Genomic DNA, 26837 nt, shown 5'->3' with positions numbered 1-26837 from the left:
GGACAACCTCGAAGCCCTCTGGACTCCCTCCTCAGAGACCCTGAGAGCCCCATGAGGATTGCACACACCTGTGCAGGTGTGGACTGTTGCATCAGCCTTGTAAAAATGTATCCAGAGAGCAGGTGGAGTCCTGAGACCCACGCGGCAAGGGTCACAAGCCTGCCATCAGAGATGCCGTGCACCTCTAAGATTGAATTGTGTGGGGCCCAAGAATAGGGTGGTGAGGCAGCCTCCTTCACTGGGGGCCCCTTGCCTCTCCTTTCCCCTGTACAGAAAACCATACCTAGAATGAGCCAGAAGGAAAGCACCTGAATAAAACAGCCATTGTCTTGGGAAGCAGGGTGGGAGATGGTAAGTTACTACCTCCCTGTTGTTTCAAAAATTCCCAAGCATGACCTTGATAATGAAGCAAACCTGAATACTTTGATGGTTCTGTGCAAAGTCTCCCTTGGCGGTCCCCACAGGCCTTTGCCTATGCCCTTGGGTTTCGTTTCATTGCTTGAGATTCACGGGAACTAATTCCAGGCACTGCCAGCAAACTGCCCATGGCTGCCTTGTTTCCTTGTTGGACTGACCTCTTCGAATGAAGGGCTGGAGGTAACTTGGGGAGTATCTGTTCCTTCCCCTGCTGGCATGGGGTCCATGCCAAGAATAGGCTCAAAAGAGCCACAGGGGTTACCCAATAAATGCCACTATCTGACTTTGCTCCCAAGGGAGCCACATCCGTTCTAGGTTGCTGAGATGCTGGGTTGGAAGAAGCAGAAGTTACCTGCCTGCCCTCTGCCCTTGCAGTTCTCTCACCACCACCACCAAAATGGATTTGAGCTTGTGTCTCCACTGGGCCCCAGGATCTTCCTCTGTTTTGGAAATCCATCCATTTCTTTGTTCATCCATATACCTAACATCTGACCACACTCACCAGACTGCAGTGACCCCCAGTGTAAGCACACCATCTCTTGCCAGGCCGTCTTCACTGGTTTTTGAGTCTCCTCTCTTGCCTCCTTAGAGAGTCCCCCTCCCAGAAGGGTCCAGCACACACTCCTCCTGTGCACCAGGTTCCATATAAGGCACAGAGGCAGAACATTCAATCAAAAAGCTCCAGAAAGATGTCTGGGCTGATCATCCACGTAAAACGTTTAACAATTTTTTTATTTTTAAGACAGGCTCTTGCTCTGTCACCCAGGCCAGAGTACAGTGACGTGATAATGGCTCACTGCAGCCTCGACCTCCTAGGGTCAAGGCAATCCTCCTGCGTCAGCCTCCCAAGTAGCTGGGACTATAGGTGTGCACCACCATGCCTGGCTAATTAAAAAAAAATTTGTTTTAGTAGAGACTGAGTCTCACTATGTTGCCCAGGCTGGTCTTAAACTCCCAGGCTCAAGCAATCCTCCCGCCTTGGCCTCCCAAAGTGCTGGGATTACAGGCGTCATGAACACATCTTAAAGGAATGGAGGAAGAGACAGGCTGGGGTGGGTGATGTTGATATCAGGACGGACACCCCAGAGGAGGCAAGGACTGGTGGAGTCTTCCAGGGTGCCAGGAGGAGTTGGCCGGGCAAAGGGAGGGAACAGTTAGGCTGGGCTGGGGGACACTGTAATTGGCCGAGAGAGGTACAGCCAACTCCACCCTACTCAGGGCTGGTGGGCTGGTGTTTTGTGGGTTACCACCACCACCAGGGTCATCCTCTCCCTCTCCTCCCTCCATTCAGCCCCTTACATCCTCCCTTAGCCACTGTACCAGCTCACCGGGTGGGGGCAAGATGAGAAGAGGAGCTCTCACTAGCCAACATGAATGAGTAAAAGGTTGTTGCACCGTGAAACTCAGTGCTAAAGTCGGATTTGGAGTGATCTGTGGGCCTCAATTATCCTGGCTTTATTTTATCTCTCTGTCGCTCCCCGGCTTTGTTGCAGGGAGTTAATATGATGATCCACAATATTGCTTTTGGCAGGAGCCGGCAGCCCAGGGAATCAGGCCCTTCTTCCCTTTTCCACCCCCTCCTCCTCCCTGCTCAGGCTCTCTTTGACCACCCGGTGAAGGGAGTGGATCCAGCTCCTGTCGCCCTGGGTGTCAGGGGCACAATGCATCAGCTGTCTCCAGAGCTGCCAACACAACTCCCGCCCAAGGAGGTGACCCGCCTGCTGGGAGGGTTTGGTTATTGTTTAAAGAAGAAATAAATAGGACCTGCTTCTTACCCCCTACAGCGAGTTCCCAGAAGGCTGAGTGTCCTGTGCAGAATCGTGATGCTGTGATGCCAAGAGCCAGGCAGGAGTCTAGACATGCTGGCTGCTGTGACCTGAGTTAGCACAAAGTTGAGAAAAGATGGAGGGGCTTTAGGAAGGGCCTGGGGTGTGTGGCCATGTCTAGGGACTCCTCCTGATTTAAGGGCCATGATGAGGACCTCCCATCCCTGAGCAGGTCTGTGGGGAGCTGAGGTGGCAGGAGGCCAGGTTGGAGCCATCCCCTGCGATCCTGACCTTGCTGGGGCTGGGTCCTACCAAATTCAAAACCTAGTGCTGAGCTGTGCCCTGGCTCTGGGGGGGTATCTGGGCCTCTGGCAGGGGCTTGCCAGGGAGGTCTGAAAACGTGACCAGCTACATCCTTAGTGGGACTCTATGCAAAATGAAAGCGTGAGTCCCTCGTTCAAAAGTTAAGAATTTCAGGATGGGGAATGCAGAGCATTAACCCAAGGTTGGGTCCTTCGGAGCGAGCCCTGTGTACTGCAGGTATCACACGTCCAGGAAGCCAGCTGGGAGTTTGCTAGGGCTGCCGTAACACAGTACCATATACTGGGTGAATGAAATGAACAGGAAGTAATTGTCTCATTGTTCTGGAGGCCAGAGATCTGAGACCAAGAGCAGGCTCGGCTCCTGTGGAGGGCTCTGAGGGAGGTCCTGGCGCAGGCCCCTGTCCCCACTCTTTGACGTTCTGAGGGTTGTCGAAGCATGACCCCATCTTTGCCTTCATCACATCCTCTTTGCTCTGAGCATGTCTGTCTCTGTGCCCAAGATTCCCCTTTTAAAATGACACTGGTCATACTGGATTAGGGGCCACTACCATAACCTCATTTTAACCTGATGACCTCTGTAAAGACTGTTTCCAGATAAGGCCACATTCTGAGGTTCTGCGGTTAGAACTTCAACTTTTTTTGTTTTTTGGGGAAGGGCAGGGAACACAATTCAGCCTCTAACCGTGGCCCCGCTGAGCAGCCTCCTTAGGTTCAGTTCAGCTTGGTGGACATGGGCAGACACCAGTTCTGTGCCTGGCTCCCTCCTGGGGCAAGTGACCCTGCCCTGCAGGAACCTCCTGTCCCCACGGAACCGCCTGGTAGGAGGCAGGGTGGACCCTCTGGACCTGATGGCTCGAAGGTCCCTGCCCTGCCTCAGTGGACTGGGGGTCCTCAGTGTGACTTTGGGAGGGTACCAACCCTGGCAACCCAGGTCATAACCCAGCTGTCACCCAAGGGCCGGCAGCTCTGCTCTCAACACCCTCACTCGGGTCCTGCAATGGGGCTCCAGGGGGCAGCCACTGCCTGGGAATGACAACTGATGGCATCCCTCTCTCAACACCAAGGGGGCTTGCATTGGAGGACGACACCAAGGGGGCTGCGTTTCGAGACCCTTGTGTCCTGGCGCTGCCACTCACTAATGGTGTAGTCTGAGCACCCCTCTCTTCCTCTGGCCTCTGTCTCTTCGCCTGTGGCATCTTGTCACTAGGACCCACCTCGTGGCTCTGCTGTGACTTCTGGAAGTCCCCACAGAGCCTGGAGCCTGCGGGCTCGGGAAGAGGCATCGCCTGGATCCAGATCCTCCTGGGAGATGCGGAGCCTCACACAGCCCTCTCGGGGGCAGACGTGTTTGGGGCATGACTGGTGGGGGTGGAGACGGGAGGAGTGGGCTGGGTCCTGGGTCCTCCACCTGGTGGACACCTGAGGCCCTTGTGTTTTGGCTCACGCCGGGGATTGTGTCATCCATTCTTTCCGAATGAGCACTAATTACCTCCGAGAAAAAGTGCCAGCTGCGGGATTTGGGCCCGTTCCCTCCGATTGCTTTTCTTTTTCTTTTTTCTTTTTATGAGTGTGATGTACTCAGGAGGGACAGGTGAGGAGGAGGCTGTTCTCCTTTTAAGGGCAAGGCGTCTCCCCTGCCCTGACTCACCCGCCTCGCTTTTTGGCCCCCAAGCACGCTCCTTGCCTGTTAAAACTGTCCCAGGCACCGCCCCCCGCCCTGCATGTTTGGGAGGCTGACTTGGCGGTGAAGTCATCCTTGGCTTGGTCCTCAGACAAGCATCTTCTTGCTTGTCCTACTGGGTTCTCACTGGCACCCCAGCTCCACCCAGGCTGGCACATGGGCTGGGACCCTGGACAAGGGGTCGGTGAGCGGGACCGGGCGCCAGGCCCCTCTGGTGCTGGCTTTTATCTGGTCCTTAACTCAGCCCCTGCAGGCTGAAGCTGATGCTGGGCCAGATCCTGGTGTGGGTCCTGAGGATATGGGGATGAGGGTCTTCTCAGACCCTGATGGGCAAGGGGAAGTGTACGCACAGAAAGTTCCAAACCCTGGACTATTTGTGCAAAGCATGTGGCACACTGAGGAGGTACCTGACTACTCAGGAGTCGGGGGAGGCCTTCCGGGAAGGCGATGCTTGGAAGAGTCTTGAAGGATGTACTAGACGACACCGGGAAAGGAGAGGGGGCGGATTGATCAGAGGGAATGGCATGTGCAAAGGCTCAGAGGTATGTGTAGGGAGCAAGGGGAGGGAGAGATGAGTGAGCGGGGAGGCATGGCTGGGCAGCAGAGGGCTCTGTGCCATGCCATGTAGCTCAGACCACGACACTGAGGCTACAGAAGGATTTGGAGCCAGAGAGTGAAATGACTAGGTTCAGTTTTTAGGTCAGTGATGCTGGCGGCTGGGTGAGAAGGGTGGACGGAGGGTGGTGACAGGTGGCAGGAAGCTGTTGAAATAGTCCATGGGAGACAGGAGAGGTTCTGGACCAGGGCAGGGCAAGGGCAGAGGGGAGGGTTTAGGACCTGGAGCTCAGGTGGTGCTGATGGAGCAGAGAAGAGAGACACAGACCCGCGTCTGTTTTCACCCCCAGGCTGGGCTGGAGAGCGATGCCGTTGGACTGAACAGGAGCCCAGTTGATCGGGGCCTGGCTGGAGAGGAAGGCAGGTGCCTTTCTCAGCTGACAGTGCTTTCTGCTCGCTTCTGACCTCAGTGCCACTTCTCTGCGATGTCCCCTACTGGCCAGCTTGCCCAGCTGTCACTCCTTACATCACACGACCCAAAGTGTGTGCATGTCCGTGCTCTGGGGTGTGTCTCCCAGGACCCCTCCTGGAGGATGAGGAGGGAAGCGCAATGCCCCCATTGCATGGATGAGGGCACAGCTCACAGAGGCCGGGCGACTCCCCATGCTTTCCTGCTTCTAGAGGGTGGGGGGCTCACATGGCTCTCCAACTGCACGGCAGCACCCCCAACATGGGTGCTTTTGGTTTGCACAGGAGAATACAGGCCCCGTCACTCTGTCCGAGAGAGCACTGGTGTCCTAGCCGGGTGGAGGGGTCAGCTCTGGGGTTTCCTGCTTCCCACAATGTGACCTTGGGCAAGTTACTTGGCTGCTCTGTGCTTTAAGTTCCTTACCTGTAAGGAGGGGCTGTTCTCACTGGGCAGGGGATACTTAAATGGAGTCGCATTGGCCTGCACATGGCTGACACATTCCCTCGTGTATTATCGCTACGCACGAAGCCCCCGCCACCCTGGTACCTTAGGATGTGTTGAAAAGACTCCCATCTCCCGTCCTCCAAGGCCTTGTCTGCCGGGGCATCCAACCCCCACCTGGAAAGTGAAGGACCTCGACTCCCAGAGTCTCTAAATAGCGGCCGCACTCATGCTGGAGAAACCTCTGTGTGACTGGGTGAGTCGGTGTCACCTGGCCTGAAAGGCCCATTAAAGAGCTCTGAGGCTGGGGCCTGGCAGCTTTGTCGCCTCCACCAGGCTCCGATCAACTGGGCTCCTGTTCAGTCCAACGGCATGGCTCTCCGGCCGTTTGGGGGTGAAAGCACACGCAGTCTCTGTCTCTCTTCTCTGCTGGAAAGCAATGGGTGAAAATAAATGCATAATAAAGTCACCAGAGAGAGGCATTTCAGGCTGGGTGTGGTGGCTCACGCCTGTAATCCCAGCACTTTGGGAGACTGAGGTGGGCAGATCACTTGAGGCCAGAAGTTCGAGACCAGCCTGACCAACATGGTGAAACCCCATCTCTACTAAAAATACAAAAATTAGCAGGGTATGGTGGTGCACGCCTATGGTCCCAGTTAATCAGGAGCCGAGGTACAAGAATTACTTGAACCTGGAAGGCAGAGATTACAGGGAGTTGAGATCGTGCCACTGCACTCCAGCCTGGGTGACAGAGCGAGACTCTGTCTCAAAAAAAACCAAAGAGACATTTCTGCATGTCTGCAGTAGGGGGGCTGCTGTGTATCCAGTTCACTAAACTTCGTCATCCATTCGTCCTTTTGGTCTCTTTGAATAAGTTGAGCAAGGACTTAGAAGTCATAACTCCTCCACTCTCAAGATAAGCCTAAGAAATGGTTAGGCTCATGCAATGCAGCTTTACCCATCCATAAGAACGATGTCCTAGGTACCTATTCAGGAGCGTGGAACCAGATCCACATTATATTGTGGAATTTAAAGAAGCCAGTTGCTAAACAGAATCTGGGGTATGACCCTATTTCAGTAAAATATTCATCACCAAAATGTCCAGAGACAGTCCAGAGAGAAACCCACCACCATGGTATCAGGAGCTCTTTCTGGATGAGGATTTACAGGTGATCTTTGCTTTCTGATTTATACCTTTCAGGATTATCTAGAATAGGGGTTGCAAACTATGGCCCAGGGGCCAAATGCAGCTGGTGGCCTGTTGTTATACAGCCCATGAGCTAAGGATGGCTTTTACCTTTTGAAATGATTGTAAAAACAACAAACAAACAAAGAAAACCAGAAGATTATGCTATAGCGAGCATGTGACCCACAAAATCTAGATTATTTAGGCTCTGCATAGAAAACTAATTTGCCAATCTTTGATCTAGAAAAACATTAACATTGACATGTGCTAGCGCTATCATAAAAACAGCAAAATGTTTCCTTTTCGGAAGGTAATACATTTGCTAGCAGACACATCAGAATCAATCCTTCCTTCCTTCCTTCCTTCCTTCCTTCCTTCCTTCCTTCCTTCCTTCCTTCCTTTCTTTCTCTTTCTCTCTCTCCCTCCCCTCTCCTCCCCTTCCCTCTCCTCCCCTCCCTCCTTCCCTCCCTCCCTTCCTTCTTTCCTTCCTTCCTTCCTTCCTTCTTTCCTTCCTTCCTTCCCCCAGCCTCACCTTTTTTTTTTTGACAGTTCTTGCTCCATCACTCAGGCTGGAGTGCAATGGTGCCATCTGGGCTCACTGCAATCTCTGCCTCCTGGTTCAAGTGATTCTCCCACCTCAGCCTTCCCAGTAGCTTGGATTACAGGTGCATGCCACCACGCCTAGAAAATTTTTGTATTTTTTGGTAGAGACACAGTTTCACCATGTTGGCTAGGCTGGTCTCGAACTCCTGACTTCAGGTGATCCACTCTTCCTGGCCTCCAGGAAGTACTGGGATTACAGGTGTGAGCCCAGAATCATTTCTTTCTATTCAACAACACCCCTATGGGTTGAGCACTGTGCTAGACTCACCCCTCCTTCTCTCCCTTTCTCCCTTCTTTCCCACTTTCCTTCCTTCCTCTCTCCCCCGCTCCAGCCTCCCACCTTTTCCCCCTCACTTCTTCTCTCCTCCCTCCCTGCCTCCTTCCCTTCTGTCTCCAGACTTTTCCTGAGCACCTTCTATGTGCCAGAGGCTTACAAACTGATGGGAGACAAATCAGGAACAAGTCATCATCGCACATCATCCTTAGGGCCACAGTGCACCTGTTCAAGGGGGAGAGGCCACCAGGGTGGGGACACTGGCTGTGCCTGGAGTTGGTAAAGGGTGCTCCAAGGATGTAGCTCTGGATCTCCCACAGTCATCTTGGAGCCAGAACAGGCCCTCAGAAAGGCGATTCAAAACACCAGGGCCCCGAGGCTGGCCCCCAGCAAACAGTGCTTGGAGTCCTCCGGACCTGAGTGACCATGGGGTACTTTGTGACCACATAGGGGCTTGTTTGAGGACTTTCAGAGTTGAACATCCACACAACAGGAGCAGAATGTTGGGCTAGTAGAGGACCAGCAGGATCCATGGCCAATCCCGGGGGGTAGGTATCCCCCAGGGGTCCCAGTAGCAATGACAGACACACAGCCCTATCCTGCCGCCGGGCAGGATGGGGCAAGGCAGGCGGCTGGCAGCAGGGGGCTGTTGCAATCATGCTCTGCTCCTGCCCAGCCTGCTTCCTGCAGCCATGCCTGAGGCCAGCACCTCCCTCCTGTCAACTGGACTGGTTCCCTCTGTCAAACCAGTAGAGGGAATTGGGAAACGATGGTGGGGCAGGGGTGGGAAGGCGGGGGACACCCCTTCCGTCTTCTTAATCACTGCATCTAACTTTCAGTACATCTTTCGAGCCTTACTCATGCCTGAGATTACCATGACGCTCCTAGCACCCAGGACACCTGAGGCACAGAGCCAAGCAGGCAGGGAGGCACTGACCTCAGGATGCCTGCCTGCTGCCCCCTCTCCGGGGTGCGGGGTTTCAGGGAATGAGCCAGATGAGCAGGCCAGTCCCAGCAGTGCCCTCACTGGCCCAGGATTTCCAAGCTGGGGCTTTGGCGAAACAAACTGGTTGGAATCCCAGATCTGCCTCTGTGTGACCTCGGACAGGTTACTTCACCTCTCTGGGCCTCAGTTTCCTTATCTTCAAATGGGGATGATGTCCCCATGTATACACAAAGACTGAATGCATACATAACGTCCATAAGCACTCAGGAGGCTTGCAATAGACATTCATTCCCTCCTTTCTAGGCGCAGAAGGAAACTATGTGAAGCCAGATTCTGCCCGCCAGGAGTTGCCGATGTTGCTAGGACAAAGCTACGCCCTTGAGACAATCAGATGCACTCACGGAGCTGAATAACACCCCAAGACTTTGCCCTGCCCTCGGACACAGACATTTGCCTCCCAGACTTCTGTGGCTCCCTGAGGTCACTGCTAACGATGCCCTGGTCACACAGGGTCTCTGGACAGTTCAACACGCCGGGCACCATGGCAGGGCCTTTGTGCAGGGGCTTTTGTTTTCTTCTATGAAGACAGCACTGGGTGGGCACAGGCGCCTCTATGCACCTGGAACACTGTCCTTGCCACCTAGCCCTGACCCCAACCCAAACTTGCATCCGGGAGGGTGGTCCCCACAGTTGCCCTCAGAGTTTAGATGCCCAACCCAGTTTTTGCAACACCCCAGCAAGACTCTATTCCAAGTGGTATTAGGACACTCTCTAGGCAAGATCGAATTGGGTTCACTTTAGTCAAAAAAGAAATGACAGCCACCTGGCACTCTAGTGGGTGGGAAGAGGAGGGAGGGAATGGCAGGAAGTGAAGCCAACAGCCCCAAGTCCCCAAGGTCTGGGTTCGCAGGAGGCTCGACCCTCCCGCACTTCGTTTCCTGGGAAGCCTCCCCTCTCCCGGAAGGGGGTGATGGCTCCCTCCTCAATGTGCCCACAGAGCTGGGAGCCCTTGTGGAGCCTGTCACAGTGCTCTGCAATGACTAGGTCACATGCTGCTCTGCCCTCTTGGGCGGGGCTCCATCCCCTTGGAAGCCCATCTTCTCTGCCAATCTTGGCTGGAAGGTTGGCGGTTTGTAGCACACGGATGTCAAGCCAGACGTGAATATAGGTCAGAGCATCCATCCTTGTTCTCACATTCCTTCCTCTGCAACAACCTCCTTGTCCCCTACTTTTTTTCCTGCTTTACTGGGTAGAGTTAGGTGTTTCACTTTGTTTATCTCAGCCATTCAAATGGGTGTATAATGGCACAGTGTGCAATAGGCATGGTGAGAACAGACATCCTTATCTTGTTTCTGATTTTAGGTAGGAAGCATTTAGTCTTTCACCATTAAATAGGATGTTAGCTGTAAGTTTTTCATAGGTGTTCTTTTTTTTGTTTGTTTTTGAGATAGTCTCGCTTTGTCACCCAGGCTGCAGTGCAGTGGTGCAATCTCAGCTCATGGCAACCACCGTCTCCTGGGTTCAAGCAATTCTCCTGCCTCAGCCTCCTGAGTAGCTGGGATTACAGGTGCCTGCCATCACGTCCAGCTAATTTTTTTTTTTTTTTGTATTTTTAGTAGATACGGGGTTTCACCATGTTTGGCGAGGCTGGTCTCAAACTCCTAACCTCAAGTGATCCACCCGCCTTGGCCTCCCAAAGTGTTGGGATTACAGGCATGAGCCACTGCACCCAGTCCATAGATGTTCTTTATCAGGTTAAGGAAGTTCCCTTCTATTCCAAGTTTGCTGAGATATTTTGTTATGAATGGGTGTTGAATTTTGTTGAATGCTTTTCCTGCATCTATTGAGATGGCTTTGTAATTTTTTTCCTTTATCTGATCATATGGTGTAGAACAGGAATTGATTTCTGGATGTTACACCAACCTTGCATTACTGGGATGAATCTTACTTGGCCATGATGTATTATCCTCTGTAAATACTGCTGGGTTTGATTTGCTCTTTGTTAAAGATTTTTGTATCTATGCTCGTGAAGAATATTAAGGTATAGTTTTCTTTCTTGTGATTTCACTGTCTGGCTTTGGTATCAGGGTAATACTAGCCTCAGACAATGAATTTGGAAGTGCTTCTTGCCCCTGTATTTCCTGAGTTTCCGTAGAATTGGTAGCATTTCTTCCTTAAATATTTGATAGGATTCACCAGTGAAACCATCTGGGCCTGGACTTTTCTTTGTGGAAAGATTTTTAATTGCTAATGTGTTTACTCAATACAGGTATATTTAGATCTATGTCTTCTTGAGTCAGTTTTGGTAATTTTTATTTTTCTGTATGTTTGCCCATTTTCTTTGTCTTCAAATTTGTTGGTATAAAGTTTTTTTACAATATTCTCTTGTCCTTTTTTAAAATTTATCTTTATTTTGTGATAGCTTTATGGAGGCACAATTAGCAGACAATAAAGTACACATATTCAAAGGGCACAATTTTATATGTTTTGACATACAAACATGTGAAGCTATCACCACCTCATGATAATAACAAATTCACCCCCCCAAAATTTTCCTATCCTATTGTATATTCCATTATAGTTTTCTTTTTTTTTTTTTTTTTTTTTTTTGAGACGGAGTCTCACTGTGTCTCCCAGGCTGGAGTGCAGTGGCGTGATCTCGGCTCACTGCAAGCTCCGCCTCCCGGGTTCACGCCATTCTCCCGCCTCAGCCTCCCAAGTAGCTGGGACTACAGGCGCCCGCCACCGTGCCCGGCTAATTTTTTGTATTTTTAGTAGAGACGGGGTTTCACCATGTTAGCCAGGATAGTCTCGATCTCCTGACCTCGTGATCCACCCGCCTCGGCCTCCCAAAGTGCTGGGATTACAGGCTTGAGCCACCGCGCCCGGCCTCCATTATAGTTTTCATCTCTTAAAATTCCACACTTAGGCCGGGCGTGGTGGCTCACGTCTGTAATCCCAGCACTTTGGGAGGCCGAGGCAGGTGGATCACCTGAGGTCGGGAGTTCGAGATCAGCCTGACCAACATGGAGAAACCCGTCTGTACTAAAAATACAAAAATTAACCGGGTGTGGTGGTGCATACCTGCAATCCCAGCTTCTCAGGAGGCTGAGGCAGGAGAATCGCTTGAACCCGGGAGGCGGAGGTTGCAGTGAGCTGAGATCGCATCATTGCACTCCAGCCTGGGTAACAAGAGTGAAACTCCTCCAAAAAAAAAAAAAAAAAAAAAAAAGAAAGTCCCACTTAACATGTTCAATCATTCCTCTAGTTTTTAAACATATGGAATACAGCTATATGTTTTCATGTCATTATCTGCAATTCTAACATCTATGTCAATTCTGGGTCCATTTCAATGGAATGATTTTTCGGTTCATCGTGGGTGGTGTTTTCTTTCATTATGCATGCCTAGTAATTTTTAAAATTTATTTTTGGGCCTGTAATTCCAGCACTTTGGGGGGCTGAGGGGCAGATAACCTGAGGTCAGGAGTTCAAGACCAGTCTGGGCAACATGGTGAAACACAATCCCTACTAAAAATACAAAATATTAGCCGGGCATGGTAGCGGGCACCTGTAATCCCAGCTACTCGAGAGAATGAGACAGGAGAATTGCTTGAACCCAGGAGGCGGAGGTTGCAGTGAGCCGAGATTGCACCACTGCACTCCAGTCTGGGCAACAGAGTGAGACTCTGTCTCAAAATACATATATACGTATATTTGACTTTTCTTTTCTGTGACACAGCCTTAGGAGGTCCTGACAACATGTGCCCCATCCCTAATAATTTTTGACTTGTGAATTTTACCTTGTTGCATGCTAAGTACTTTGTATTTCTGTAAGTATTCTTGAGTTTGTTCTTTTTTTTTTTTTTTTGAGACGGATTCTTGCTGTGTTGCCCAGGCCGCCCTGCCAGTGGGGCGGCCTCCACTCACTGCAAGCTCTGCCTCCCGGGTTCACGCCATTCTCCAGCGTTCACGCCATTCTCCCGCCTCAGCCTCCTGAGTAGCTGGGACTACAGGCGCCCGCCACCACGCCCGGCTAATTTTTTGTATTTTTAATAGAGACAGGGTTTCACCGTGTTCGCCAGGCTGGTCTCGATCTCCCGACCTCGTGATCCGCCCGCCTCGGCCTCCCAAAGTGCTGGGATTACAGGTGTGAGCCACCGCGCCCGGCCAAGTTTGTTCATTTTTTCTGGGACACAGTTAAGCTACTTGGAAGCAGCTTCATCCTTTTGGGTCTTGCCCTTAAGGTTTGTAAATGAGACCAGAGCAGCATTACTACCAAGTCGAGACGCTTCTCAATACTTTACACAATGTCCAATGAATTCTGAGGCTTTTCAGTCTGGCCAATGGAGACAGGCACTATTCCCAGCCTGTGTGATCTCGAGTTACTATTTCCTCTAGTCCATGATGATGGTTCTTTCCACGGTCTTAGGTAGTTTTCCAGCACTCATGTACCAATCAATTCTCGAATGCATATTTGATGGGGACCCTCTGCAGAACGCTGAGATTCCTTCTCTGGGCAGCTCTCTTCAGTACTCTGTCCTGCAACTCTGGCCAACTTAGTCTTCCCAGACTTTCAGCTCTATATTCTCAACTCAGGGAGCTGGCTGGGCTCCACCTGGGTCTCCCCTCCCTGTGCTGCAGCCGGGAAACTCATTCAAGGCAATGAGCTGCAGTAATTGCAGGGCTCACTTCATTTGTTCCCTATTTTTTTTTTTGGAGATAGAGTCTCATTCTGTTGCCCAGGCTGGAGTGCAATGGCGCAATCTCAGCTCACTGAAACCTCTGCCTCCCCGGTTGAAGCAATTCTACCACCTCAGCCTCCCAAGTAAGCTGGGATTACAGGCACCCACCATCATGCTCGGCTAATTTTTGTATTTTTGAAGAGACAGGGTTTCACTATGTTGGCCAGGTTGGTCTTGAACTCCTGACCTCAGGCGATCTGCCCACTTGGCGGGATTACAAAGTGCTGGGATTACAGGAGTGAGCCACGGCGCTCAGTCTGTTCTCTCTCTTTCAGGGATCTTTGTTGCCTACTATCCAATGTCTTGACAACTTTTATTTCATATATTTTGTCTGCAACTTCAGTTGTTTTCAGTAGATGAGTAAATATGGCTCCTGTGATTTCATTTTGGTTGTAAGTGGAAGTCATTCTTTTAATGTCTGTAGGATTCATAGTGATGTCACCATTTTATTCCTGATATTGGTAATTTGTGACTTCTTCCCCCACTTATTTTTTTGGATCAGTTTAGCTAAAGGTTTATCAATTTTATTAATCTTAACAAAGAATGAGCTTTTAGTTTCATTAATGTTTTAAAAAATTATTTGTTTTCTACCTTATTAATTTCTGTGCTTCTCTTTATTCCTTTCTATTACTTATTTCAGGTTTAATTTGCTTTCCTTTTTCCAGCTTCCTAAGTTGAAAGCTTAGATAATTAATTTTATGCTTTCTTCGTTTCTAGTATAAGCATTTGAAGATATAAATTTCCCTCTATACTCTGCTTTAACTAAATCCTGCAAAATTTGGTATGTTGTGTTTTTAGAACAACATATTTTTCTAATTTCCCTTGTGATGTCTTCTTTTGGACCGAGAGTTATTTAAAAGCATATTGTTTAATTTTCATGTTTTGGGGATTTCCCACATTCCTTTTTGTGATATACACTTTAAAATAATTATATTCTGCTTTTGTTAGGTGGAGTTTTATAAATGCCAATTAGGTCAAGTTTCTTGATAGTGTTGTTTTATATCCTTTCTGATTTTCTGACTACTTTTTCTATCAATTACTAAGAAAGGAGTATTGAAATCGTTATGCATTTGGGGGCATTGTTATCATATGTGTATGGATTTGTAATTGCTATATCTTGATGCCATATTGACTCTTTCATTATTATGAAATGTTCTTCTTTTGTCTACAGTAATACTCCTTGTCTCTAAGTCTGTTTTGTTTGTTGTTAATATGGCCAGCCCAGCTCTCTTGGGCCTCTATTTGCATGGTATATCTTTTACCATCCTTTTACTTTCTTGTAGACAGAATATAGTTAGATCTGGCTTTCTAATTCAATCTGAAATATCTCTGCCTTTTGGTGGGAGGTTAGTTCATATTCACATTTACTGTAATTATTGACATGGTGAGAATTGGTCCACAATTTTGCTATTTGTTTTCTTGCCCTTAAGGTTTGTAAATGAGACCATTTACAAACCTTGTCTTTTCTCCTTGTTGTTCCTTCTAAACTACTAATTTTGTGTTAAACAAACATTTTAAGTATATCATTTAAATTCTATTCTTTGATATTTTTGTGGATTTTTAGTGATCGTTCTAGGTATTGTAATATGCATCTTTACCTTATCAAAATCTACTTTATATTAATAATGACTAACTCCACCAACTCTGTGCCAGCATATTTTCCTCACCCTCCTTTATGCTACCGTTGTCATACATATGACATCTATTTACACTGTAAACACAATGATACACTGTTGTAATTTTTGCTTTAAATAGTCATATATCTTTTAAAGAAATTAAGAAAACAAAAGAAAAAACAGATCACGTATTTACCACTTTCATTCCTACCTGTGGAGCTGGATGACCCTCAGGTATGATTTTTCTTTAGTTTATAGTTTTTACTCAATTTTCTTTTAGTCTTTAACCTTTTGAGTTTTACTGCAATGAAATGTGTCACCAACATACTTATTTTAGATGTGTATTTTACCTCTGTCACCCAGGCCAAAGTGCAGTGGCATGGTCTCGACTCATTGCAACCTCCACCTCCCAGGTTCAAACGATTCTCCTGCCTCAGCCTCACAAGTGGCTGGGATTAAGGCACACGCCACCACGCCCAGCTCATTTTTTTTTTCTTTTTGTATTTTTAGTGGAGATGGGGTTTCACCATGTTGGCCAGGCTGGTCTCAAACTCCTGACCTCCAGTGATCCACCTGCCTCAGCCTCCCAAAGTGCTGGGATGACAGGTGTGAGCCACCACAACTGTCCCCACCAACACATTGTACTTTTTCTGTAAATGTCTTTATTTTACCCTTATTTTGAAGGACAGTTTTACTATATAGAGAATTTTTTTGTTGACAAGATTTTTTTTTTTTTTCCTTTCAGTACTTTGAATACTTCATCCCATGCCATCCCAATGTCTTCCGGCCTGTATTGTCTCTGGTGAGAACTCAGCTGCCTATCTTTTTGTTTTTTTGTTTTTTTTTTTTTTTTTGAAATGGAGTTTTGCTCTGTCACCCAGGCTGGAGTGGTGCAGTGGCACAATCTTGGCTCACTGCAACCTCCACCTCCTGGGTTCAAGCGATTCTCTTGCCTCGGCTTTCCAGTAGCTGGGGTTACAGGTGTGCACCATCATGCCTGGCTAATTTTTGTATGTTTAGTAGAGATGGGGTTTTGCTGTGTCAGCCAGGTTGGTCTCAGTGGCTCATTGTATCATTATCTTCTATATGTGACGTGTGACTGTTCTGCGGCTGTTGCCAGGACTGTCTTTCAGCAGTTTGACCATGATGTATCTATGTGTGATTCTCATTGTATTTCGTCTTCTTGTTTCGCTTCCTGGATCTGTTAGTCAATGATTCTCACCAAATTTGGAAAGAAACTGGCCATTGTGCTTCCAATCCTTTTCCACCCACTTCTCTCTTTTCTCTCCTTTTGGTACTCAACGCTCTGCCACCGGAACTCTGCAGGGGTTAAGGAATGCATGCAAAGGTTCCAATTTCAGGCATGCTAAGGAGAGGGAGGAAGTTTTCAAGTGTCCCAGGCTTTTCATTTTCCCTGGGCCCTCCCACATTTATGCTTAGTTTAGCAGTCACCTGAAGATGTGTAAAGAGTTTATTGTCTCAGTCCTTCTATGGCTCTATCACCTTCAACATCTCCCTGTGAAATATGCCACCTTTGAACCATGTTCACCGTTGCCCAGTAAAGCTGTAGGTTTTTATTACCCTTACTGGGAGAATAGGAACACCCCCAGGTGTGAAGGTCAAAAATTTCATTCCTATTCTTAGCAGTCATTTTTTCCTTAGAGTGAAGACTTGTTAAGTTGGTATCTGCCTTTGGTCATTTTCCAGTGCCTTGAAATAGTTATTTTCAAAATAATTTTGTCCAGTTTATACTTGTTTTATGTGGAAGAGACTAGTTTAATGCTGACATTACTGGAAATCTTGCTGTTCCTATGTTTTCAGGTTTGTATTTTATTATGTAACTAAAACAAATTCATTGTAAATGTTTAGAAAATAAGATACCTTCCTCAAATCACTCATAATCAATTGCCTAAGGATAATTACTATTGGCATTATAAATATATCCCTCTTTCATATATTTTTAAACGTAGGCATTTATAAAAAACAAAAATTAGACCATTTGACATACACTTAAAAAAAATTGAGGTGGCCTGGCGTGGCGGCTCATGCCTGTAATCCCAGCACTTTGGGAGGCTGAGGTGGGTGGATCATGAGGTCAGGAGTTCAAGACCAGCCTGGCCAACATAGTGAAACCCCGTCTCTACTAAAAATACAAAAATTAGCCGGGTGTGGTGGTACACACCTGTAATCCCAGCTACTACCACTACTACTAGGGAGGCTGAGGCAGGAGAATCACTTAAACCAGGGAGGCGGAGACTGCAGTGAACTGAGATCACACCACTGCACTAGCCTGGACGACAGAGTGAGACTGTCGGAAAAAAAATTGAGGTAAAATATACATAACAAACATAAAATTGACCATTTATACCATTTTAAGTGCATAGATCTGAAGCATTAAGTACATTAAGTACATCTCAAGCACTTTTTCATCTTCCCCAGCTGAAACTCTGTATCCATCAAACACTAAGTCCAGCCAGGTGCAGTGACTCATGCCTGTAATCCCACTTTGGGAGGCTAAAGCAGAACTGCTTGAGCCCAGGAGTTCAAGACCAGCCTGGGTAACATAGTGAGACCTCATCACTACAAAAATAAAAATAAACTAATAAATGGCTCTCCCCTCCAAACACAAATCACTAAGTCCACATTCTCCATCTCCCCAGCTCCTGGCAACTACCATTCTATTTCCTGACTCCATGAATGTGGCTACTCTGGACATTTCATATAAGTGGAATCATGCAGTATTTGTCTTTTTATTTTATTTTTGTTTTGAGACAGGATCTCTCTCTGTCACCCAGGCTGGAGTGCAGTGGCACGATCTTGGCTCACTGCAGCCTCAACCTCTTGGGCTCAAGTGATCCTCCCACCTCAGCCTCCCAAGTAGCTGGGACTACAGGTGTGTGCCACCACACCCAGGTAATTTTTTGAAGAGAAGGGGTTTCGCCATGCTGCCCCGGCTGGTCTCATACTACTGACCTCAAGTGATCTGCCTGCCTCGTCCTCCTAAAGTGCTAGGATTTCAGGTGTGAGTCACTGTGCTTAGCCCTTTTGCCCATTTATTTTTATTTTTATTTTACGTTAAGTTCTGGGATACATGTGCAGAATGTGCAGGTTTGCCTCTTTCTTTCTTTCCTTCCTTCCTTTCTTCTTCCCTTCCCTTGCTTTCTCTCTCTTTCTTTCTCTCTCTCTCTCTTTCTCTCTTTCTTTCGAAACAGAGTCTTACACTGTCACCCAGGCTGGAGTGCAGGGGCGCGATCTCGGCTCACTGCAACCTCCACCTCCTGGGTTCAAGTGATTCTCCTGCCTCAGCCTCCTGAGTAGCTGGGATTACAGGCACCTACCACCAGGCCCAGCTAATTTTTGTATTTTTAGTAGAGACAGGGTTTCACTGTGTAGGCCAGGCTGGTCTTGAACTCCTGACCTCCTGATCTGCCCGCCTCAGCCTCCCAAAGTGCTGGGATTACAAGTGTGAGCCACCGCACCTGACCAGTTTTGCCCATTTCTTAATCAGATCGTTTGAATTTTTGTTGTTGAGTTGTGGGAGTTATTTATATTCTAGATATTAATCCCTTATCATGTGAATGATTTACAAATATCTTCCTTCTCCCATTCCATGCATTGCCTTTCCAGTCTGTACATAGTGCTCTTTGATGTACAGGAGTTTTTTATTTTAATGAAATCCAATTTATCTGTGTTTCCTTTTGTGCTTTTTGTGTCAAAGCCAAGAAACCATTGCCAAATCCAATGTCATGAAGCTTTCCCCCCATGTTTTCTTCTAAGAATCTGAAAGTTCTAGCTCTCACGTTTAGGTCTTTGATCTATTTTTAGTTATTTTTTGTATATAATGTAAGGTAAGGGTCCAGCTTCATTTTTTTTTTTTTTTTTCATGTAGATATCCAGTTTTACCAACATCATTTATTGAAAAGACTCTCCCTTCCCTACTGAATGATCTCGGCACCCTTTCTGAAAACCCATCCGGCATCTATAAGGAACTTAAATATTAATTTGCAAGAAAAAAACACATAATCCCATTAAAAAAATGGGCAAAGGATATGAACAGATACTTCTCAAAAGAAGACATATATGTGGCCAATAATCATATGAAAAAGTGTTCAACATCACTGATTATTACAGAAATGTAAATCAAAACCACAATGAGATTCCATCTCACACCAGTCAGAATGACTATTATTAAAAAGTAAAAAAAAAAAAAAATAACAGATGCAAGGTTGTGGAGAAAAAGGAACTCTTACACACTGTCGGTGAGAGTGTAAATTAGTTTGACTAATTGGAAGACAGTGTGGTGATTCTTCAAAGACCAAAATACCATTCTACTCAGCACTGTCATTACTGGGTATATAACCAAAGGAATATAAAATGTTCTATTATAAATACACGTGCACGCGTATGTTCATTGCAGCACTATTCACAATAGCAAAGATATGGAATCAACCTCAATGCCCATCAATGATAGACTGGCGGTACATATACACTGTGGAATACTATGCAGCCATAAAAAAGAACAAGCTCATGTCCTTTGCAGGGACATGGATGGAGCTGGAGGCCATATCCTCAGCAAACTAATGCAGGAACAGAAAATCAAATACCCCGTGTTCTTACTTATAAGTGGGAGCTGAATGATGAGAACACATGGACACATAGAGGGGAACAACACACACTGGGGCTTATCAGAGGGTGGAGGATGGGAAGAAGGAGAGGATCTAGAAAAATAACTAATGGGTACTAGGCTTAAAACCTGGGTGATGAAACAATCTGCACAACCAACCCTCATGACACAAGTTTATCTGTGGAGCAAAGCTGCACATGTACCCCGACCTTAAAAATGTGTGTGTGTGTGTGTGTGTGTGTGTGTGTGTGTGTGTTTTTAAAGAAAACATTCGACTATTTATGCAGGAGTTTATTTCTACACTCTCTATTCTATTCCATTGGTCTAGATGTCTGTCTTTATGCCAGTACCACACTGTTTTGATTACTGTATACTTGTAGTAAGTTTTGAAATCAAGAAATGTATTATCTCCAACTTTGTGCCTTTTCAAGATGGTTTTGGTTATTCAGAGTCCCTTAAGATTCCATATCACTTCTAGGATGGATTTTTCTATTTCTGTAAAAAATGTTGTTGGGATTTTGATCGGGGTTGGATTGAACCTGTAGATGATATAAACTATTTTAAACTATCTTTTCTGTAAAATATTAGGAATATATGAACACTATGTCATAAATATATGTATGTTCTTAATATACTTTAACAACATCATTTGTAATGGCTGCATAGTCTTCTATTGTACGGGTATATTCTAATTTATGTAATCAGACCTTATTGTTTGGCATTTAGGTTAGTTCCCACTTTTTTCTTTTTCTTTTTCTTTTCTTTTCTTTTTTTTGAGATGGAGTCTTGCTCTGTTGCTCAGGCTGGAGTGCAGTGGCACAATCCTGACTCACTGCACCCTCTGCCTCCCAGGTTCAAGAGATTCTCCTGCCACAGCCTCCTAAATAGCTGGGACTACAGGCAAACGCCACCATACCTGGCTAATTTTTGTTTTCTTGTTTTCGTTAGAGATGGGGTTTCACCACGTTGCCCAGGCTGGTCTCGAACTCCTGACCTCAGGTGATCCACCTGCCTCAGGTTCCCAAAGCTCTGGGATTACAGGCATGAGCCACCATGCCTGGCTCCACTTTTGATATAATAAAGAATGTATAATGACTATCCTTGTCCCATTATCTTTTCAGATATTGTCTTTGTTGGGGGGGAAATTCATCACTGAGCTTTAATTATGAGAGAAAACTGGCATGAGAAAGAACTTTAAAACTATTAAATTGGTGCAATGGCAAAAACTTCGATTATTTTTGCACCAACCTAATATATTGTTGTATTTCCTCTATTTTACAAATAAAAGACAAAAGCTCCCAAAGGGTGGGTGGTTTATGGATGGCCACGCACCTAGCTGTGGCTGGGTTTGAATCCTGGCTCTGCTCCTAATCAGCGAGATGAGTTTAGGCTTAAACCTCTCTTCACCGGTAACGGTAAGAGTACTTGGCTTACACAGTAAATGAGGTAACTTGGAGCCCAGCACAAAATAGGCACTGAACAAATACTTCTCCCTCTCCTTCTCAGTATTTTTGAAACTAGAACCCAGGATCTATCTTTCTTTCACTTTTTTTTTTTAGGCAGGGCCTCAGTTTGTTGCCCGGGCTGCAGCACAGTGGTGCAGTCACTTGTTCCTGCAGCTTCAACCTCCTCGGGATCATGTGATCCTCCCACTTCAGCCTCCGGAGTAGACTGACTGATTTTGTATTTTTTTGTAGCGATAGGGTTTCACCATATTGACCAGGCTGGTCTCAAACTCCTGAGCTCAAGCGATCTGCTGACCTCGGCCTCCCAAAGTGCTGGGATTACAGGCATGAGCCACCGCCCAACCTCTTCTTCTTTTTATGTAACCATAATCCTTATTACTTTAATTAGTTAATTAATATTTGTACTAATTACAACATTATATTATGTATTATATTTTACTTATATTAATTCATGTTTATGTAATATAAATTATAATTTATGTTATTTGCCACATTGTTCTAAGTAATTTATGAATGTTAACTCATTTAATACCTTCTAGCCGAGAAAGTAAAAAAATTAGCTTGGATTGAGAAGGTATAAACCTGGCCAGCTGTTGGTCAGTCTGGAATGACAGACATCAGTAAAGCTGGCTGCAAAGTTACTAGGAAACGTATTTCTCCCAAGGACACCCTGCAGCTGTACAAGGTCATAGCAACTCGCATCTTTAAGTGACAGCTGCTTTTTTACTCAATGAGAAGAAGCCTTGTTCTCTAAAATCAGACTAATGAAGCTTTGCTGTTTGAAATGTTGTCGGTAGGAATTTTGGAGAGAGATGAAATGTATGAATGAAACACCAGGCTCTTGCCCTGAGGGTCTCAGTCACGTTGACAGAGAGGAAGCCCTGATTTGCAGCCCAGGCACAGAGCTTCAGATAGCGCTTTCTGGATCCAACATTCCGAATCTAGCTTAATTTTGTAGTTTCCAAGGAAATAGAGCTCTGGGTCCAATTTGTGGCCCAGGCTTGATGTTGATTTTTTTTTTAACACACACTTCTGCTTTGCTTTGAGCCAATCAAAACATTGTTTCATTTACATTTTACCTGAATTCCATCCTGCTCCAAAATTCCATAGTAGCACCATCCTGTCCTTTGTTTGGTTCCTCTGGTGTGTGTTCTCCTTCATTGCAATGGGCCAATAAATCTGATTTTGTCAGGCTACAGGTGGTCTTACATTGATTGGGTTAGAACAAAACTTTGTTTGTTTGTTTTTTGAGACAGAGTCTTGTTCTGTTGCCAGGCTGGTGTGCAGTGGCGCCATCTCAGCTCTCTGCAACCTCCACCTTCCGGGTTCAAGTGATTCTCCTGCCCCAGTCTCTCAAGTAGCTGGGATTACAGGCACGTGCCACAATACCTAGCTAATTTTTTGTATTTTTAGTAGTCACAGGGTCTCACCGCCTGCCTCAGCCTCTCAGAGTGCTGGGATTATGGGCGTGAGCCACTGCGTCCAGCCCAGGACAGAACTTTTAATCCTCAATTTCAAGGCTGCCCTCAATAACCCTGAGCTGCCTGTCGCCCCAGTCCAGGCTTCTCAAACTTGAGTTTGCGTCAGGAGCACCTGGAGAGCTGGGTCAAGCATAGATTGTTGGCTCCTGCCTCCCAGGGTTTCTGATTCAGTAGGTCTGGGTGGAACCTTAGAAGCTGCATTTCCAGCAAATTCCCAGGTGATGCTGATGCTGCTGGTTCCAGGGACCACATTTTGAGAACATTGCCCTAATTAACTGCATCATCTTAACATAATAGAGTTGTAAGGATTAAGCAACAAGTGTGTGAAGAACTCAGTTCAGAATTTGGCATGTACCAAATACTCACTAATGTATACTATTACTATTATTTTAAAATAAATGACTCAGATTCTCTGATAATCCACTTCCCCCCTCCCACCACTCCATTATTTCTTTTAATACAGTGATAAGTTACTCTTGTAGTCCTTTAACAGTTTATAGCTGGGGGGCAGGAGGACACAGGCAATCAGTTAATTACAACACAAGGCTGAATGAAATAAGCTCCTTGCACACATTTTGTTGAAAACACAAATTTGGGCTAAGCTCAGTGGCTCACACCTGTAATCTGGGCACTTTGGGAGGCTGAAGTGGGCGGATCAATTGAGCTCAGGAATTTGAGACCAGTCTGGGCAACATAGTGAAACCCTGTCTCTACAAGAAAATAAAAAATAAGCTGGGCATAGTGGTGCATGCCTGTAGTTCCAGCTATTCCGGAGGCTGAGGTGGGAGGATCACTTGAGCCTGAAAGGCGGAGGTTGCAGTAAGCCGGGATCACACCACTGCACTCCTCTAGCCTGGGTGACAGAGTGAGACTCTGTCTCAAAAAAAAAAAAAAAAAGAAAAAGAAAAAGAAAAAGAAGAAAAAAAAGAAAAAAACCACACACAAATTTGGGGGCATATTTTAAACATATAATTTTGTATATTTGCCCCTACTGAGTATTTTTATCACTGACATTTCACCATATCATTATGAGAAAACCTCCTGAACCAGGAATAGTAGCTATCTCTATGCTGAATTTTGTTGAACAAATTCTATTGTCCATTCTATTGTTGGACATTTAATTTCTTCCAATTGTTACTAATAAATAACTCTCCTCTGAAGGGTCTTGTTATCTAAACTATTTGCTAGAACCACTAGTGACTTCTTTGGTTTGTTTGAGACAGGGTCTCCCTCTGTCACTCAGACTGGAGTGCAGTGGCACGATCACAGCTCACTGCAGCCTCAATCTAATATTTTGATTATTTTTGTAAAGACGGGGTTTCGCCATGTTGCCCAAGATGGGTCTCAAACTCCTGGGCGCAAGCGATCCTTCCACCTCTGCCTCTCAAAGTGCTGGGATTACAGGTGTGAGTTACCGTGCCCGTCCTGCAAATGACTTCTTAGCCAGAAGGCTTAAAATAGGGAAGGGGACTGGGCCAAAGGGCATGAACTTTCAAAAGTATCTTGACAGCTGTGGTCAAATTTCTCTTCATCGTGGAACAGAAAGGTTGCTGGTAAAAGCTTCCAGATGGTGATAACTGTCCTCCTTTTGGTATATTTCATTCATCCTGAGCACCAGGCAAAGATGGCGGGGATCTGAGCCGCAGCCCTCTGTCTGTTACCTGACCATCTGTGCTCTTCCCTCCGTCTTGCTGTAACCAAATTAACATGGAGACCCGAAATTTCCCGCATCTATCTACCCTTTGAGTCCCTGCTCTGAGGGCAATCTCAGGCCAGTAGTTGCAGTTCAGTGAAGGCCTGAGGTTGGCTTCCTCTCACCGGTCCTTAATGGTGCATGAATTTTTTTTAATGGGTTTCCTATGAAGTGTGAGGCAGTTATTTCCTGGTGACTTTTATTGAACCCAAAGCTTGGCAGAAGTTTGAATAAACCGAGGCAGGTAGTAACAGAGCATGAAGTGGCTAAGTCTGTGGTCAGCCCTCATTTAAAAATAAATCGCTTTTCAAAGGGAGTAGTCACCTCCGCTACCATCATCAACGACAAACCAGCCTTACCTGTGCACAGAGAGCCCTCACTGTGGGTGTGCAGCCGCCCTCCCCTGCCCTGTGCCTCGCCTGTGCAGTCCTGCCCTGATTCTAGGGACTTACGTCAATTCCACTCAAAAAAACCCTCCCAGTTGCCCCCAGCTGAAATTAATCTCCCCACCCCTGAGAGCTGTGCTTGGAGCTGAGGTCTTTATACAACTCATCCCACTCATTGCTCACACAGCCCTGCCAACACTTGGTGGTCCCATTTTACAGCCAAGAAAACCGAGGCTCTGAGCAGAGCGGGAACTTGCCCAAACAAGAAAGCAACAGAGCCAGGGTTGGAAGGGAGGTCACCTGTCTCTAGAGGTCAGCTGCCTGTCCCTGCCCGTGTCCAAGGGTCATTTGTGAATCATTTGCATGGCTTGGAATATTTTCCTGCTTACATTGCAGATGGAGCCCTGGTATGGCAACCCATGTCTGTTGTGTTCAATTATTACCTGGTGCCTGGAATGCCCCACTTGCCATTCCCTGGATAACCTGGGCTTAGCACAGGGCTGGGCACAGAGTGGGTGCCAGAGATGCTTGAGGAATTGCTTTTTCCTTTTCCTTTTCCTTCTTCTTCCATCCCTCTGTTACCAGAAGGAATGATCTTGGATGGCAATGTTTGTTGCAAGAAAAATATTATTGAGGAAGGGGAAATGTCTTCATCTCCACTCTTGTAGATCAACTTTTTGTTTTGTTTTGTTTTGACACAGAGTCTCGCTCTGTCGCCAGGCTGGAGTGCAGTGGTGCCATCTCGGCTCACTGCAACCCCTGTCTCCCAGGTTCAAGTGATTCTTCTGCCTCAGCCTCCCGAGTAGCTGGGATTACAGGTGCGTGCCACCACACCCAGCTAATTTTTGTATTTTTAGTAGAGACGGGATTTCACCATGTTGGCCAGGATGGTCTTGATCTCTTGACCTTGTGATCCGCCCACCTCGGCCTCCCAAAGTGCTGGGATTACAGGCGTGAGCCACTGCGCCCGGCCTGTAGATCAACTTTTTATAGAGAGAGACCTGAATTATCTAAATCACTCATCCCTAAACCCACTATGATCTTAAAGAAAGCAATACAAACTTTAGGTAGTTCAATATCTAATATTCGTAAAAGTTGATGTAGCAGTTTAAGCTATAACATGATATTCCCAGAGTTCCATATGACAAGCACCATCCCCTCCCTTTTCTTCTTTTTCTTTCCTTACGTATTTTCAGAGTTGTCTCCCTGTGCCAAACACCAACCAGGCTGGGGATACAGTGGTGACATAGACAGCCTCAGTTTTCTTGGTGCTCACTACTGGGTCAGGATGACAGACGGCTACTAGTCAAGGACCACCCAATAAGAGGTCACTATTGGCCGGGTGCGGTGGCTCACGCCTGTAATCCCAGCACTTTGGGACGAGGCAGGTGGATCACCTGAGGTCAGGAGTTCAAAACAAGCCTGGCCAACATAGTGAAACCATGTCTCTACTAAAAATATAAAAGGAGTAACCAGGTGTGGTGGCAGACGCCTGTAATCCCAGCTACTAGGAGGCTGAGGCAGGAGAATCGCTTGAACCTGGGAGGTGGAGGTTGTAGTGAGCCAAGATTGCACCATCGGCAACAAGAGTCAGGGCAACAAGAGTGAAACTCTGTCTCAAAAAAAAAAAAAAAAAAAAGTCATTATTTAGCATATCTGTAAGACAAATATTGCCTGGATCCTGGACCTGAATTTTCTTCTGCTTCTGGAACAAAACGGTAGGCACCATCACCAGTGTGTGATTTGCTCTTCAGCAGTCACCCAGGAATTCCACTGCCCCTCCCAGGCTACCGCTTGGTGGCCTCACGGATGCCGTTTCCTGGAAAGGCAAGTGTTGAGTTTAGCTGGGCTCGGGGGGCCTCCCATGGAAAACTGTTGCTCTGTGTGTTGGGCTGAAGTTTACTATTACTCAAACCCAACCATGGCAGTGTTTTTCAAATAACAGAAAAATAAAACTGATGGATAGACTATTTTTAGTGATCAGTTTTCTGGTACCCACTGCTCTTTGTGCAGGTATATGATAGCGTCTGATCTAGCCCCAAATTAAGTTTAATCCACTGATGTTTCATAATGTTAGCTGCAAAGCCACTTGACCACACTGGGAGCTTCTGGTCTGGGATATCGGAGCAGGAAGCTGCCCTCAGGGCTGCTAGCTCAGTCATCTTCCC

Source organism: Theropithecus gelada, chromosome 1 (genome assembly GCF_003255815.1).
Source record: "Theropithecus gelada isolate Dixy chromosome 1, Tgel_1.0, whole genome shotgun sequence".
NCBI classification, from domain to species: domain Eukaryota; kingdom Metazoa; phylum Chordata; class Mammalia; order Primates; family Cercopithecidae; genus Theropithecus; species Theropithecus gelada.
Note: the sequence above shows the minus strand (reverse complement) of the source record.